At 37.2% G+C, this 8,783-nt stretch overlaps 1 long non-coding RNA gene across 1 annotated transcript; it reads left to right on the forward strand.

Moving 5' to 3' along the window:
- The first annotated feature begins 6,395 nt into the window (after window positions 1-6,395).
- Window positions 6,396-7,639, forward strand: LOC107261747. Its single transcript, XR_003079845.2, has 2 exons — window positions 6,396-7,085; window positions 7,197-7,639. It is a non-coding gene; the product is annotated as an uncharacterized LOC107261747 (long non-coding RNA).
- Window positions 7,640-8,783: the final 1,144 nt, after the last annotated feature.

An 8,783-nucleotide genomic window follows, 5' to 3' on the forward strand; every position in this document is an offset into this window, starting at 1 on the left:
ATTGATAGTAAAAATAATTAGTTTTTTTATTTATTTAAAATGAACGATAAGAAGTTAGCAGAAGCAAGACATTGAATTAATTTTATTATTTTTTTTGAAACAAAATGAGACTTTATTAGAAGGATTACATCTGAAATAAAACTTGGTGGATCCACCACCCAAACCATGGGATATGACATAGAATTACTAGCTCGGGCAAGACAGTGAGCTACTTGATTCTCAGATCTCCGCAGAAAAGACAATTCAAAACTTTCAATGTCTAATATGAGAGTAAAACAATCATCAATAACAAGTCCAGTCTCAGAATCATCAATAACTTTCCGTCGAAGAACTTGGTAAATTAGCAGAGCATCAATCTCGACAATAATAGCCTTTCAATCATTCAATTTAATCCAACTCAGAGCTTCGCGAACCCCCATAGCTTCGGCTAGTTTTGCGTCAACTGAACCAGCAATGGATAAAGCACGAGCAACAAATGCCCCAGACCAGTCCCTTACCACCATTCTGAAACCAATTCTATCAAATAAAGAAAAAATGACAGCATCAACATTAAGTTTCAAATAATTGACTTAGCTTATTCCAGTACACCGATCCATGACCAAAACTAACAGTTCTCACGGAATCAGAGGCACAATTGTGGAAAGATTGAGTGATCAATGATGAATTTTTAATGTATTTTGAATTCTGAGATTACAAGAGGGATAAGCATTCTGTTATATACAATTTGAGTGCAACGGTCCTATTGCTGATTTTGTTACATTCTAACGTTAAATTCCAGTTTAGGAAAAGGTAGAAGCAGCCTTTTCCCTTAGGGGAGAGATATTGCTCCTTTTCCCTATCTTAGGCCTCTGATGATCTGGTGATCTGAGGCCATGACCAACAGTCAAAGACTGTTGGTCCTTACTGACAGTTTTTGCCTGTTGAACTTTACAGTTATGATATGGTTTTGGTGTTCAACACTCCTCCTCAAGATGGGTTCGAATAAATTGACAGAACTCATCTTGCTCAGGAGCCTTTGGTGGCTTGCTTTATCGAGAGCCTTTGTGAAGATGTCTGCCAGCTGTTCATGGCTTCTGACAAATGGAGTTGCAATTTCTCCTGATTGGACTTTTTCCCTTATGAAGTGACAGTCAACTTCAATATGTTTAGTTCTTTCGTGGAAGACTGGGTTCGACGCTATGTGTCTGGCTGCTTGGTTGTCACAATACATCTCCATCGGATCTTTGCACTTTATTCCCATGTTAGTGAGCACTTGCTTAATCCAAATGAGCTCGCTAGCTGTTGATGCCATAGCTCGGTACTCAGCTTCGGCACTGGATCTTGCAGTTACTGATTGTTTTTTACTTTTCTAAGTTACCAGATTTCCTCCTACAAATACGCAGAACCCAGAGGTTGACTTTCATCACGGTACACCTTGAATCGCATCGGAAAAACCGATGTGATGTTAGCATTATTATTATTCTTCATCCAAATACCTTGACCTGGAGTACCCTTGAGGTATCTTAGGATCCTATCAACCGCATCCAAGTGAAGAGTACGGGGAGCATGCATAAATTGGCTAATCATACTCATGGCATAGCTAATATCAGGCCTGGTGACGGTTAAGTAGATCAATTTTCCTACCAAGCGCTGGTAGTGGCCTATGTCACTTAAGGGATCGCCATCCTCTAAGTTGAGTCGGGTTTTTGTTTCCATTGGAGTATCTATGGGCTTGGCTCCTATTTTCCTTGTTTCTTTTAGGAGATCAACAACATATTTTCTTTGAGATAGGAATAGCCCTTTATGAGATTTGGCTATTTCTATCCCGAGAAAGTAAGTTAACTGACCAAGGTCCTTAATGTCAAATTCCTCCTTTAGAGTTTGTTTTACTTTCTCAATTTCTTCATTACTGTTTCCTATTATAATAATATCATCCACATATACTAGAATAATTATTGTGTAAGTGCGAGTGTGCTTAACGAACATAGAGGAGTCAGAAGTACATTTGCTAAAATTAATTTTTAACAGAAACTGACTAAGCTTGGCATTACCATGCTCTTGGTGACTGTTTCAATCCGTAGATTGCCTTTTTTAACTTACATACCAAGGAAGGATCAGAGACTGATTTGTGACCTTGAGGGAGAGTCATGTACACCTTTTCTGCTAGGGATCCTTGAAGAAATGCATTCTTAACATCCATCTGAAATAAGCTCCACCCTGAATTAGTAGCAACAGATAATAAAATACGGACTGTACTCATTTTAGCCACCGAAGCAAAGGTTTCCTGGTAATCTACGCCATAAGTTTGGGTGAAGCCCTTTGCTACCAACCTGGCTTTATACCTTTCAATGGTACCATCATGCTTGTATTTGACTTTATACACCCATTTACAGCTAACCGATTTTTTATTTGGTGGTAAGGTAATAAGATCCCACATTTCATTTTTTTCCAGAGCCTGGAGCTTTTCTTTCAAAGCCTTACACCAATTAGGATTGGTGTTAGCATCATAGAAAGAGGTGGGCTCAGTGTGTGATGTGAGAGTGTTTAAATAAGCCCTGTATGAAGATGATACAAAATTATAACTGATAAAGTGATGAATAGGATACGATACCGAGTTGGACACAAAGTCCTTTAACCGAGTAGGAGGTCTGGTTGGTCTAGTGGATCTCCGCAGGGCAATTTCTTCTGTAGGTGACTCATGATCTCCCCCTGAAGAAGTTGCCGCAGGGATGGAAGACTCTCCCCCTGAAGGGCTAGGGCCAGAGATAGGCATGGGGGGCCGCTCCTGTGCAGAGAAAGTATCCTGAAGAATGCTGTAAAAAAAGGAAGAGTTAGAGGGAAAAAAGTCTGCGGAAGGTACTATGGGAAGATTGGTTTCATTAGGAAAGTAAGGGGTAGTTTCATCGAAGGTCACATCTCGGGAAATATTGGATTTATAGGTGGTGGGGTCATTAACATTTGTAGCCCTTTTTTTAGAGGAGTACCCAAGGAAGATGGTTTTGACATAACTTTTGTCCAGTTTATGATGACGTCTGATGTGGACAAAGGCTATGCAACCAAATACTCGAATATGATCTAATTCGATTTTTCTTTGTTTGAAAAGTTCCAGAGGGCTGAGATTGTTTAGAATGGAATTGGGGAGCCGGTTGATGAGATAGGCTGCAGTTAGGAGGGCATCCGACTAAAAAATGTGAGGAACATTGTTTTGAAAAATGAGAGTGTGAGTAACCTAAAAAAGATGCCTACTTTTTCTTTCTGAAACCCCATTCTGTTCAGGAGTATAAATGCAGGTAGTTTGGTGCAAAATACCTTCTAGGGAAAATAATTCAGAAATTTTTTTATTGACATATTCAGTACCATTATCTGAATAGAAGGTTTTAATTTTGGCGTTGTACTGATTTTGAATAAAGTGAAAAAAGTTGAGGAAATATGCAAAAACATCATTTTCCCCTTTTAGCAAATAGACCCAAGTAACTCGTGAGTAATCGTCGATAAAAGTGACAAAATAGAGGAAATGATTGTATGAGGTGACGGGGGCAGGTCCCCAAATATCAGAGTGGATTAAATCAAATAATTTTTTCGATTTAGTAGACGACGAGGGAAAAGGCAATCTAGTATGCTTTGAAAATTTTCAAACATCACAACAACTTGAATCTATTTTAAGACAAAAAAGTTGATTCAAAATTCTATCGGACGGATGCCCAAACCGCGTATGCATCAACAGGCCTTGGTTGGGGGAGTTGGTCGTGGTTAGACACTGACTAGGAGTGGTGATAGTATAGGTCATTTTGAAGGTATTCTTCACCAATCGTCTTCCCGGTGATTCGATCCTAGAAAATCACAGTAGATGGTAAGAAAATAACATTACAATTTAAAGTCTTGGTTATTTTACCTACGGATAGTAAGTTAGATTTAAAAGCAGGCAATCGAAGAATATTATGTATTATTTTATTAAACAAATTAGATGAGTCAAAACCAGAGATTTCAGTTCGATCCCCATTAGCAACGATCACATGTTGGGAATTTGCAGGGACAAAATTGTGTAATTTTATTGGATCCCAAGTCAATGTGATCAGTTGCATCGGAATCAATAATCCAAGTAGAAAATTTATTTAGAGAATCTGTAGAGTGTTGAGATACCAAACCCGACCCTCGGGAATTCTGAGATTGTAAAAAGGATTGAAGCTGAGAAATTTTTTATGAAATTTAGGAGTTTCCTGTTTGACTGATTTCGAGTCGGGTTGGCAGGTTGGCCGGGTCGGATCGGGGTTGGTCCATGAGCTGTTTCTGCTAGTTTGGGCCGGGTTAGCCCAGAGGCTACTGTGACTGAATGAGGCCGGGTGAGCCTATTGGTATTCTTTGGGCTGGTCCACATTGAACTAAAGAAATCCGACCCACTAGCTGCATCCGACCCATTAAACATGTCGACATTTCTAGGGTTCGACATGTTCACTCCTATGCCGCCAAACCGAATCTCTCCTCTTCTTTTTTTCTCTTTCACGCTTGCTTCCATTTCTCCCTCGCTCGCCTCTGTTGTGAGTCAGCCTGAGGTAAGGGTGGAGATGCCAGCAGCGTTCGTGGGTATGACCCTGCTTTTTGCAATGGTCACACCGCTCGACGCTGGTAGGCGTCCCCTTTCCTCGAGCCGTTTCGCGCGAGTGCGAAGCTAAGGCTCTCCCTTCTGTTTTCTGGTTTAGTGTTGTTCCCATGGTGACGCCTCTCGTCTCCTCTTGTTATATGAGGGCGATGACAGCATCGAGCCGGGAAGGTCATTTGACAGTAAGATTTGGAACCGAAGGGCTTCGTAGGGGGAGTCGAGACCACCCAAGTATGTGTAGACTAAATCTTGCTCTGCCCTTTTCCGTACTTCTTTTGGGTCGACTGTAGGTGGGAGGTAACTCTGGACTTCCTCCCACCGAGTCAGCACCTCGGTCGCGTAGCTAGCGCTGGACCTGGTTCCTTGTTTGATGTGGGCTAATTCTTGTTTCAGATTAAAAATGTGGGCGTAATTTTATTCCTGACCGTATAGAATTTTTTATTTTTTCCCACACTGCCTGTGATGATGCCAGAAGCATACACAATCTGGCAATCTGAGGCTCCATCGTATTGGTTAGCAAGGACATGACCAAATGGTTAGTGGCCTACCATTTTTCGATGGCCTCGAGTTCTTCCTTCGTCGGTTGGTTAGGGTTCTTTAATTCTAGCCTGCTCAAGGTTCCTGTTATGAACCTTAGCTTCTTCCGGCCACTGAGACCGATGTAGACAGCCCTTGACCATTCAAAGTAGTTCTGATTTCCCCTTAGCATAATGTTTGTGAGTTTAGTGAGATCACTGTGAGACATGGTGAAGCAAAAAGTTTTTGATCTTATTGGGTAGGTGATGACAGGATTAATCCTGCTCTGATACGATATGGAAAGATTGAGTGATCAATGATGAGTTTTTAATGTATTTTGAATTCTGAGATTACAAGAGGGATAAACATTTTGTTATATACAATTTGAGTGCAACGGTCCTATTGCTGATTTTGTTACATTCTAACGTTAAATTCCAGTTTAAGGAAAAGTAGAAGCAGCCTTTTCCCTTAGGGGAGAGGTGTTGCTCATTTTCCCTAACTTAGGCCTATGATGATATGAGGCCATGACCAACAGTCAAAAACTGTTGGTCTTTACTGCTAGTTTTTGCCTGTTGAACTTTACAACTATGATATGGTTTTGGTGCTTCAACAACAATACTGTGTACTCTAGGCTCCAACCTATTGCTGCAGAGTAGAGCTCACAAAATTGGTGACTTAATGAGCAAGAAAATACTATCCATTCCAAATGAAATCATTTCATGCTCTCCAAATGGCCCATCAAAGAGACATTAACAAAGTACAATCTTCTGAAGAGAAATGCAATAACATTGTTGCACACCAGTCCAAAAAACAACTGCCAATGAAGGTAGGAAAAGAAATACCTGACAGACGCCAACAATTTGATGCAAACGACACTCAACCAGAAGATGCAAAGCTGATTCAGCTTCTATATAACAAAAGGAACAAAGAGGATCCATATCCATTGTTCGAGCATGAAGCATATTAGTAGTTGGTAGGAATCAGTGGTTGCCCTGCACAACATGTTCTTCACCTTAGGTGGAACCTTAACTTTCCTGAATTTGTTTTAAAATATAGCAGAACCAACAACATGTCTCTCCACAACAGCTTTACTTCTCTCCTTATAGCAACTCTTAACAGAATAGACGCCCTTAGGATCATGCCTCCAAATACATTTGTCCGTAACATCTTTTGTGCTAAGAGGAATTTGTTGAATCAATACATGATCCCTTAAATTAAATATATCAGCAATCAAAGGAACATCCCACTGTCTTACAACATGATGCATAAGCTGGTTGACCATAGTATTCTCTATACCATCTAGAGGTTCAGTAGTAACATAAGGATTGGAGTCATTTAACCAAGGATCCTTGAAAACATGAACTGAGTCTCTATTCCCAATCCGATATCGACAACCATCCCTAACAGCAGATTGGGCAGCGAAAATACTACGCCATATAAAGCTTGGATTATGACCTAGTGAAGCTTCGAGAAAACTAGTTTGTGGAAAATATCAAGCCTTGAATAATTGAGAGACAAGAGTATTAGGCTCCACAATAAATTTCTAGCCCTGTTTGCCTAGTAGAGCAATGTTAACATCATGGATGCGTTTGAACCCCAATCACCCCTACTTTTAGGAATACACATACATTCACATCTCTTCCAAACTATTTCGCCCTATTACCATTCTTTGAACCCCACCAATAAGAATTTAACATCCTCTGCAATTCAGCACACAAGTTAAGTGGTAGAAGAAAAACTGACATAGCATAATTCAGAACCACCTGCGCCACTATTTTCAATAATATTTCTTTACCCGCCTGCGAGATGAACTTCTTATTCGATACATTACTTCGCCTCCAACCTTTGTCCTTTATAAAAGAAAATATCCCTCTCTTTTCCTGCCTATGAAAGAAGGTAAACCAAGATATTTTTTATGGCCACCATCTCTAATACACCCAATTGAAATCGAATGTACTTCTCCCACCTTCTTACTGAAATTGGTGTCGGCTAGGTAGGTATACCTACTCAGCATCTCTTGTTTGGTGTGTTCTTGTTGTTACCTTATTATACATATCACTATCTATTGTTATATTTTCTTATTGTAGTAATTGATTTGAAGCAGTTGAAGAAGACTAAGGCCGAAAAAAAAAAGTTGGTAGCTTAACTATTAGAGAGGGGAGTGATCCCAAGCTCGAGCTTCATCCACCTCGGCTTCAAGATGAAGTCCTTGAAAGTTCTGATCCTGCTCCTTGCAGCCCTTTGACCTTTCTGCTATACAGGAGAGCTTGACACAAAGAGGTCATCGATATTAATATTCCTTAGGCTGTAGGTAAGTGCCCTGATCTTCGAACTTACCTCGTGAAGAACTATAAACATGCTTCATCTATCCAAATTCCGCCTCTTGCTAAGGAGCTTATTAATTTTATTAACTTTTCTTACGATCTTATGATCTGGAGAATTGTCATCTTCAGAACTTGTATGCTCAGCAAATGCCTTTAGTTCTTCAAGTATCCTCTTTGCCTTTGTACTTATTTTTTTTACATCATCTTTTTGTTCTTTTTTTCATCTTTTACTTTTTTGATTTTAGATAATCACTGTTGATAATGCTCAAAAGAAATACAAACCGGAGCTCAGCGAGCAAACTTTTACTGACATTGATTTGTGCTGAGACTACTAAATTTGTTTTTCAAAAACAATTCTTATTCTGAAGGGGAAAAATTGAGATTCCGAGCTTCGAGCTGTCAACTCCCAGGCTGAAAATGCTGCATATAAATATTAAAAAAAAAAAGAGAGAGAGAAAGTTAGTAATCTAAACAAATAAAAGATAAATAAATTCATTGACATAACGAGATAAAGAAATAAAGACTTAAAGGAGAAAATCATATTTAGGTTGTCAATACGCAATGGAAAGAAGAAAAAGAAAACAGATATAAGAACGAAGATTAAATGATATGAACGAAATCTTGAAGTTTTTATCGTGTAATGCAAATCCAGTAATCTTCGAGTTGCTAAGTTCAAAGAATGGAGTTGAGTGTTTTCAGAACTAAGTTTTAACATTGTAGAAATAATAAATAAATATTACTGGAAAAAGAAACCATGAAAGTTATTTGATAAATAAATTATTTTATTAACAAATAAGTTATTTTTTATTAATTAATAATTCTAATTCCAAAAATTATATATTAGTTATAATTTTAATATTATATTCATTAATAAATTAATTTTTTAATTATAAAATAATTTATAATCCTAAAAGGAGTATATTAAGTGTATTTTTAATATTATTATATAATTAATAAGTCAATTTATAATGGCTTTATATTTGTATTCATTTTTAATACTATGCTGATATATAATCTTATGTTTATATATAATTAACATATTAAGTAATGAGTTATTTTTTAATTAAATAATATTTTAATTTAAAAAATAATATTTTAATTTATATATTTAATAATATATGAATTAGTAAATTAATTTTTTAATTATATAATAATTTCTGATTTTAAAAAATAGCACATTGATTATATTTATAATATAATATATAATTATTAAATTCAGTTAATAAATATTCTTTGATAATATTTATATTATATTAATAAGATTTTAAATACTAAATATTTTATTAAAATGCTTGAAAATATTTATAATTATTTTTTTATTATAATATAACAATTAATGATAAGAAAATCAAATATTCTATTAAATT

The sequence above is a fragment of the Ricinus communis genome, chromosome 7, assembly GCF_019578655.1.
Source record: "Ricinus communis isolate WT05 ecotype wild-type chromosome 7, ASM1957865v1, whole genome shotgun sequence".
In the NCBI taxonomy this organism is placed as follows: domain Eukaryota; kingdom Viridiplantae; phylum Streptophyta; class Magnoliopsida; order Malpighiales; family Euphorbiaceae; genus Ricinus; species Ricinus communis.